Below are 9,336 nucleotides of genomic sequence, written 5' to 3'. Positions count from 1 at the left end.
CATGTAATAACTAAGAAACAAACACCAATGATTATTTGGTCCTATCAGCTTTACTAGTTATTCAAGTGAAAATAATAGAAGGAATAAACTTTTTTTTTTTAAAGAAAAAAAAGGTTAGACATACAGACTTCCATAATGGACACATTCTGCTTCCCCACAATAGATTAACCAATTGCATGATGTTAAATATGACCACAAAAGGAAATATTTTTATTGCAGAGAATGATAATGGAGAAGAAAGGAACTGACACTTTAGTTTTCAGGTTTAGAAAAACGTCTCTTCTATGACTTTTCAAGGACGTTTTCTTTTCCTCTGAATATCTTTGAGAAATAAAAATAAAAACAGTAATTACTTATTCATGAAAGAAATCAGCTCCTTTCTTGAGAAGCGAATAAATGAAAGGACAGGTCATAGCTCCCCTGGTGGGGCTGCTTGGTAGGTGCCTCTAGTGTTCTCTGATGCATGAGGACATTTAGCCTAGAAGAGCATCTCCTGCTACAGTTTTATTTGCGAAACAGCCGATAATTCACTTGGGCTCTACGATGTCCGCCTTGCTCTCAGAGCTGAGGTTGTTTCACAATACAATTGTGAGCTCCTATTCTGAGTACTTAGGCTCATGGGAACTCTCAGTTTTCAATCTTTGTTCTAGAGGAAGGACCTATAAAGACCAAGCAAGAACTTCAGAATCTGTCTCTTCTTGAAATTACTTCTCAGTGAACATGATTCTTTTCAAATTAAATGAAGGCTAATCAGTTAGACATCAATATTGGAGACACAAAGATAACAAGTTCCTTTTTAAAAAAAGAATTGAGTTTTCATGGAAGCCTGTCTGCCTCAGCTCCTACATAAGGGTGCTTTACTTCTGGCTCCTGCTGGAAGGGAATGATTTCAACAATCATGTTTCCTATCATGTGGCTTCATCCTCTCAGCCACAGCTGATGGAAAATGTGCAGTCATTACACCCAGGCTGAGCGAATTCTTAGGGTGATGAGTCACCTCTGATGCTACCTGACAAACACATGTGCACAAACACACATACACAACAAATTAGTTGTAAGACAATCTCTTTTCAATTTAAGCCAGGGAATACCAACACAAGGAACCCATTAGCAAGGGGAGATGAGCCTAAACTGTCTTGTATAGAGATAGGCAGGTGGAGCTATGCTGAACATTTTAGTTTCCCGTTGTTGCTGCAACAAATTACAACAGTCTTGGTGGCTGAGAACAACACACATTTATTCTTACACAGTTAGGAGGTCAGAAATCCAAAATGGTTTTTTTTTGGGGGGGGGGTAGGGGGGACCAAACCAAGGTATCTGCACTCCCTCTGGAGGCTTGAGGAAAGAATCTATGTCTGTACCTTTTTCAGATCCTGGAGCAGCATTCCTGGCATTCCTCAGTTCATGGTCCCTTCCTTCATCTTTGGATCTACTTCCAACATTAGGGCATCTTTGTCTGAACTTCTGCTGCCTTCTTATGGGGATCCCATGATTATATTGGACCCATCTGTTCCCATATCAAGATCTTTAATCTAATCACATCTGTAAAATCTCTTTTGCCATGTAAGTTGACATTCATGGATTCTGGTTCTGGGGATTAGCACATAGGTATGTTGACAGATCATTATTTGGTCTACTATCCCAGGTAATAGACACGCCCAACTTACATGGGAGCCAAAATTATGAGTTAGCAAAATGTGTGAGATACGAGAGACACGTGACGTAGTAAGGAAAGAGAGAGCAGCTGTGTCAAGGAGAAGGCAGGGCTGGTCAGAGTGCAAGTTCACGGTCTTCTGTGGGTTTAGTCCCTACAATCATAAAAACAGTCTTCAGTTCTTGCTGTTCCTGAGACCTCAAGTCAGCTTTATCCAGCTGTGAATATCCTGAAAACAAACTGCTGCTGCTGGAAGTAACTTGAGGTTGTCTCTGATACTTGTAATCAAAAGGAGCTGATGGGAAGAAAAAGAATATTTGTGATACTTTTCCTTAAAAGCAGGTGGTAGGGAGGAAAATTGATATAGTTTGGTGGTGTCTCTGTCCAAATCTCATATTAAAATGTAATCCCCAATGTTGGAGGTGGGGCTTGGTGGGAGGTGATTGAATCATGGGGATAGATTTCTAATGAATGGTTTAGCACTATCCTGTTGGTACTGTCCTTGCGATAGTAAGTGACTTCTCTCATGAGATCTGGTCATTTAAAACTGTGTGGCAGCCTCCTCATTCTGTATTGCTCCTGCTTTCACCATGTGACAGCCTGCTCCCCCTTCACCTTCTGCCATGATTTTAAGCTTCTGGAGGCTTCCTCAGAAGGAGATGCCACTATGCTTCCTGTACAGCTTGCAGAACTGTGAGCAAATTAATCTCTCTTCTTTTGAAATTACCCAGTTTCAGACATTTCTTTAGAGGAATATGAGAATGGCCTAATACAGAATGTTTTCTAATTGTCTAGACACATTATTGAATAATTATTTTACTTATTTTCTAAGAAAACCTTTTTCTTTTGAATTTTAATGATAACAGTTTTGATTTTGATGAGAAGAGCCGTGGCTTTTCGAAACAAAACTTCCTATCCCCTAGACTTTGGCCCTTAGTAGCTGCTAGATTTGGGGACTAGCCTGAATGAATTTCTGGTTTTCCTTGTAGATATAAAGGGGATTATGGAACCTATAATGGTTACTGCTCTTTGTTATGATTGACATAGAAGCCTGGCTGATAGATTTCTTGGAATTTTAGAGTACGACAAGATCCTCCAGAAGATTATACATATTTTTCATAAATAACAAGAAAGAGACCCTATTGCAGTAATGGGATTCTCCAAAAGAAATAGGGTTTGTAGACAGATGAACCGGAAAATCAGAGTAGAAAAGAAAGTGAGAAAAAACTATAAATGGCAAAGGCTGAAATAATTTATGGTATGCATCATTTGTCAGAACACTGTATGTGGGTTAGGTATACACAGGCTTTGTTTGGGTTACAGGCTTATGGTTATTTGATTGGTAATTCAAATGATGGGTATTGCCAGTTGCCTTCTGTGAGAGAGTTAGAGGTTACTTAAGCTATGATTTTTCATATTAAATTAAAAAAATCTAAACTTCTGATGGCTCTCGTTTACCTATATTTCACATTTGAAAAGAGAATGAGAAACATTAAGTAAATATAAGTGTGTTTGTCCAAACTGTGCAGGAGAGAAGCACTTGGAAATGAATGGGACAATCCTGTTTTCTTCTGAAAGACGTGGAAAGCATTTTGTCTTTCTCTGTTTGAGAAAATAGGCATCCAGCATTTTCTCTGTGAGCATGAAGACACAGCTGTAGGCATCAGCCAAAATGAGGGTTAGCACATAAAATCTGTGATGAAAATTCCAGAATTTACATAAAAACTCTTGACAAAACCTTGGCACTAAGCAGCATGTCCAGCTGAGTGACTGCAGCAGGCTCGGCAGTTCTCAGGTAAGATCTGATGAAAGCAGAGCCACAATGTTCAATGCCTAGAGCAGTTGTATCAGTGCAAAGTTACTTCATAGGAAAAAAATCTTCAGTGTAGATGCTAAGGAGATCTCAGGGTGGAAACTGATTTAGAGAGTGGAGAGTGGTAAAACTCTGATGTACTAATGTTGGAACACTCATGGAAAAATCACTTCAATATTCTGTTCCTTTTTAAGAAAAATTGTTGGCCGGGCGCGGTGGCTCAAGCCTGTAATACCAGCACTTTGGGAGGCCGAGGCGGGTGGATCACGAGGTCAAGAGATAAAGACCATCCTGGTCAACAAGGTGAAACCCTGTCTCTACTAAACATACAAAAAGTTAGCTGGGCATGGTGGCGTGTGCCTGTAATCCCAGCTACTTGGGAGGCTGAGACAGGAGAATTGCCTGAACCCAGGAGGTGGAGGTTGCGGTGAGCCGAGATCGCGCCATTGCACTCCAGACTGGGTAACAAGAGCGAAACTCCGTCTCAAAAAAAAAAAAAAAGAAAAATTGTTGTTTTCACAAGAAGGTATAAGATGTAAAATACCTTAGAGGTATTGTCCCTCCCTTTTCACAGTGACTGTTATGAACTCAATATTTGTGCTCCCTCCTCAAATTCACATACTGAAGCCCTAAACCCCTCCCTTCCCCAGTGTGGCTGCATTTGAAGATGAGATCTCAAAGGAAGTAATTAAGGTTGATATGGTTTGGCTCTGTCCCTACCCAGATCTCATCTTGAATTGTGGTTTCCATAATCCCCATGTGTCATGAAAGGGATCCAGTGGAATGTAATTTGATTATGGGGTGGTTACCCCCATTTTGCTGTTCTTGTGATAGTGACTGGGTTCTCATGAGATCTGATGGTTTTAGAAGGGGCTTCTCCCTTCACTTGGCACTCATTCTCTCTCCCTGTGAAGAGGTGCTTTCTGCCATGACTGTAAGTTTTCTGAGGCTTCCCCAGTCGTGTGGAACTGTGAGTCAATTCAACCTCTTTTCTTCATAAATTATCCACTCTCAGGTGTTTCTTCATAGTAGTGTGAGAACGGACTAATACCAAGGTTTAATGAGGTCATAAGTATGGGGCCCTAATTCATTAAGATGTGTCTTTATATAAGGAGACACCAGGAAATTCTCTCTTTCTCTTTCTGTCATGTGAGGATACAGCAAGAAGGCAGCCATCTGTAATCTAAGGAGAGAACCCTTGTCAGATATCAATCCTGATGGTAACTTGATCTTTGATTTCCAGTCTGCAGAACTGTGAAAAAATAAATTTCTGTTGTCTAAGCCATTCAGTCTATGTTATTTTGTTATAGCAGTCTGAGCAGATTAAGACAGTGAATGACTCAACATGCTATCTAGATAGTGAGACATAAAAGTGTGAAGTAAACTGGTAGTTAACTAAATTGGAAGTCTTAATCTATTCCACTTTTCCTGTGTGTGTGATTTGTGCCTATTAATAGTTGAATCTAAACAGGTTTTATTGATTTAAAATGGATGAAAGTATTACAGTAAACATCAGAGGTATGGCAAAATGTAATAGATGTGGACTTGAATGTGTTTGTTTGCTTATGACTTATTTATGCACAAAAATTTACATAGTTGTTTTCTGACCCATTTTTCTCTTCAAGGAAATAGAAATAAAAGAGTATTAATACCTGTGAAACCTACCAGATCTCCTTCAGGAAATTCACATGAAATGTCTAAAAAATGGGTACAGGAAAACTGAAAAATTCTATTTCATTTGGCATCTTTCAAGGAACAGAGACATCACAAATTAACTTCAAGCTACCCAGGCAATGTTTGTGTATTGTACGTAAGGAAGTAAGGAAGTGCACAGACCCTTCTAACAAATGGACCCCTAGAATACTGGAACATTACTCAGAATCTTTCAACAAGGCAATCTGCTATTCTTGTGCCTGGCGTCTTCCTCTGCCTCTCTGTTTTTGCTCTCTTGGTAAGCTCATGCATACCACCTTCTCTCTAAAAGTCTTTATGCTCTTACCTTCTTATTCTCTGTGCATTGGTGTCTATTTGCCTTTTATCCAAAATTCTCAAGAGAGGATCCAGTTGAGTGGGCTTGTCCAGTATTTACATCTCTTGCTTGGGCCAAGCCAGGTGATAGGCCACTAATCTCCCTCATGTCAAACTTTAGGACACACTTTGATTCATGATGGCCAGACTTGCATGTTATGTGATATAATCTTGGCCATCTAATTATGTGGACAAATGTTTAAGATTTATTGTTAAATGGACATGCATGTGTAGATAAGGAGCAAAACATGGAGCTGTACACACCGAGATCTGTCTTTCACATCTCAACACAAGTCATGCTTATATCATCTTCTGTTTGAGGCTCTCTGACCTTCAATACTGACTTTTGTTCTTGCTATTATGAAGAAATATTTATCTCTTTCTATACTTTCCATTTTCTCCACTACCTTTTCATGTGATATCACTGATGGGCATGACTCGTTTCACTCTACTGGGACAAGCAGATTGGAGAGAAGCTGGGGCAGGAGCCTGTGTTGAGTCAGGGACAGGCATGGAGAGAAGAGAAAAAGATGTGGGTACAGGTGGGAGGTGGGAACAAGTCAATTCCTGGCAAGCAGAACAAGGTCTCTGTTGGTCCTGCAATAGAAAGCAGTCAGTTATCTAATAGGGCTGCATCTCTATGGGCTATGTGAGCTTGGGCAGCATACCTAACCACATCCAGTTAGGATAAGGAGTTCGGATTGTATGCTAAGCATATTGGAAAGTCAAGAGAGTTTTTAAGCAAAGGGGTAACATGACCTGGATTATGATAGAAAGTTCGCCCAGGCTTCCAGGTGGGGAGCAGCTTGAAGGAGGAGAAGGGCAGGGAAAACAATTAGAAGGATAGTGCAGTGGTCCAGTGGAGAGATCGTGTGCCTGGAGCCTCAGTGGGTAGATGGGTGTCAGTGTGGAAATCATCTAGAGGGTGACAAGAGTACAGATTCAGGATTTTCTTTTGGAGGTAGAGACAAAGAGAATTTTTTATTGATTAGAGCAATGACAGTCACAAAAAATTAACAACAATTAACTTCTTAAAATCACAGGGTGAGCCTGGGTAACCCATGCTGTTGAAGAACTGTGTCTTTCCATTCCCTTTTACTTTCTCTACCTCCTTTGCCATCAGTGTCCCCATGTAGTTCTTAGTGGCTGAGATCTTTCCAGGAGAACACTGTGATCAGTTTATTTCTTAAGTCACTCCCTATAATCACTTCTTAGTCTCCTTTGGGCCTATGGAGTGACTTAAGTTTATTTTTTTAAAGGTATTTTTCAATACATGCAAATTACTTCATATACAATGCCCCTAAAAAATAAAGCATTTACAAACATGGAATAATTATTGCTAAAAAGGGCCAAGATGGTGGCCAAGCCAATAAGATCATTATTTAAATCAGGGAGGATCCTTTAGTGTCCCTCAAATGACACCACTTAATTTAAACTTTCAACTTTTATTCACAGTAGGACTGTTCCATACTGTCATTGGATAGTTCTCTTCATAAATTCTGTACATCAGACTTTATGGTGGAGCTTTTAAAAATACATTCACCTGAAAACAGACACACACACACACACACACCTGAAAACAAATATAAAGGTACACATATGCCTGCATCTCGCTCCCGAATCAGAATCTCAGGGATGGGTCCAGGCAGTGGGTTTTCTCAAGTTCTATAGCTCAGGAGTTGGCTGGTTAAGGGTCACATGGTAAATGCCTTAGACTTTGTGGGCCATGGGGTCTGTGTCTAGGGACTTGACTCTGTGGAGGCAGCTCAAAATAGGTAAACAAGTGAGTGTGGCTATGTTCATGAAGCGCTATTTACAAACCAGTCAGTGGGCCAGATGTGGCCATAGTTTGCTGAGACCTGTCCCAGGTGAGGGCTTCACATGGTTCCCCATCTCCAGGATGTCCCTGCTGGTTTGATTCTGTTTTTAAGGATTTGTGATTTGTAATAATCCTTGTTTATCTGTTGCATCAACAATTTATCTTGAGTATGTATATATGCCAGCACTTAAAATGTAAATAATGGCTCCTATCTTCATGTAGTCACAGTTTCTGGAGAAGCAAAACAAAAATAAAGACAATTAACAATGGCAGGATAAGGATAAGCTTCAATTTCTATGGGGGGCAGGAGTGGAATTAAATTGAATACTGATGATAAAAGGAGGCTCCTCCGAGGAGTCTACTTGAATTCTCACTGGTAAGCTTAGCACTAGCCCAAGGTCCCAGGATCAACTCCATCCTGAAGTAACAGTTTCCCTGGCAGCCCTGGCCTCTGGCTTCTGTGCCTCAATCCCAAACTGTAGCCCTACTGCCAGCAGGCTCCTCCCTCCTCTTGGGATCAGTGGTTCTGGGTAATCCCAGGTTCCTCATCTCTCTGATATTCTCGATGATACAACCTGCTGGACCTGGCTCTTTATGGCTCCAGGGATTATTCTGGTACCTGGTCTGTAAAGAGTGGCACCAGCCTTGATTATGTCAGGTTGCCAGGCTCTAAAGTGTTTTCTCCTCCCAAAAGACCTCCTCCCATATGCAGGCTCTTTCAACATCGTCAGTCAACATACTGTGTCTCCTTCTAGCCTGTCTCCTGCCCTGGCTCTTATTAACATTTCGCATGTCACACTCTTAATTTATCTATTTTTTCTTTCTTTCTATCCAGCTTATCTATTTATAAGAACTGTTCTATATGCCCACTGCAAGCATGGTTTTGAAATCATTGATTCTCTCCAGAACCACTCAGCAGGAAGCAGTATACCTTCTAGAAGTAGTGGTGCTTGTGTGGATCTAAATTACCATTTATAATCTTGAGAAATATAATCCTTCAATGATTATTTCTGTACTTGCTAGAGTCAGCTATGAATGTTTTTATACTTTTATAACTGTAGTGGGCAGTTGTTTGGTCCCCCGTGATGTCGCTTGGTATCTTTATGAAATTTAGCAACACCACACACAGTAAGGCTTCATTAGCTCTGGGTTGAAGCGCATCCAGGAAACAGGCCCCTTACTCACTCTTTTGGCCTGAAAGCCGTCATGGTGCACTGGCATGGTGAGCCTGGGGATATTTCCTCTAATGATATTCAGAGGTTGTCCGAGCTGAGTGAAACATGGCTTTGGTGTTGGCTAAAGCCTCCGTTCTGACCAAAGTGTCAGTTAATTCCCAGAAAGATTAAACCATCCCCACATACACAAATGTTCAAAATTCACAGGCCATCTGGGGTTTTTGTATCTTCACATGAGAGACCCCAGATGGATTATAAATTCATCCCTGTGGGTAATAGAGTGCAGTTGCTCCTCAGTCCTCCTATTTTTCCTGGTGGCATCTAATACCATGGCCATGATAAGGTTAATTTATGTGGCTTGATATACTTTATCATCTGTCACTTGTACAGCTCTTGCTGTGCCATCTGGTGTCTCAGAGGCGGTTCGGGAAGCAGCATGCATAACAAGGTATCTGCATTTGCGTATTCTTTCAAGCATTTATAGGTAATAGCTAAAAGATATTTTGAGAAGCCAGTGCCCATCTCTGCATGGATCACCACTAACATAGATAATCTGACATGAGGTTCAAACAAAGCCTGCTATACTTTGCAGGAAAACATATCTGAATTAGTTTTCAATCACCAATATTGATGGAACCTATTTATTTCAAGACCCTGAATATCTCTATCAGGCTGAGAATATCTTACTGGGCTCTTGTGCAAATCAGGAAAAGGCAGAGACAATGGCTTTCTATCAAACATGATGGATGATGAGACAAAACAGCACATACTAGCACAAAAAATTGTTTAAATCAAAAATCTGCAGCAAAATGCCTAAGTGCCCCTATTGTAATGATTTCAGATCCAT

Source organism: Saimiri boliviensis, chromosome 4, assembly GCF_048565385.1.
Source record: "Saimiri boliviensis isolate mSaiBol1 chromosome 4, mSaiBol1.pri, whole genome shotgun sequence".
In the NCBI taxonomy this organism is placed as follows: Eukaryota; Metazoa; Chordata; class Mammalia; order Primates; family Cebidae; genus Saimiri; species Saimiri boliviensis.
Note: the sequence above shows the minus strand (reverse complement) of the source record.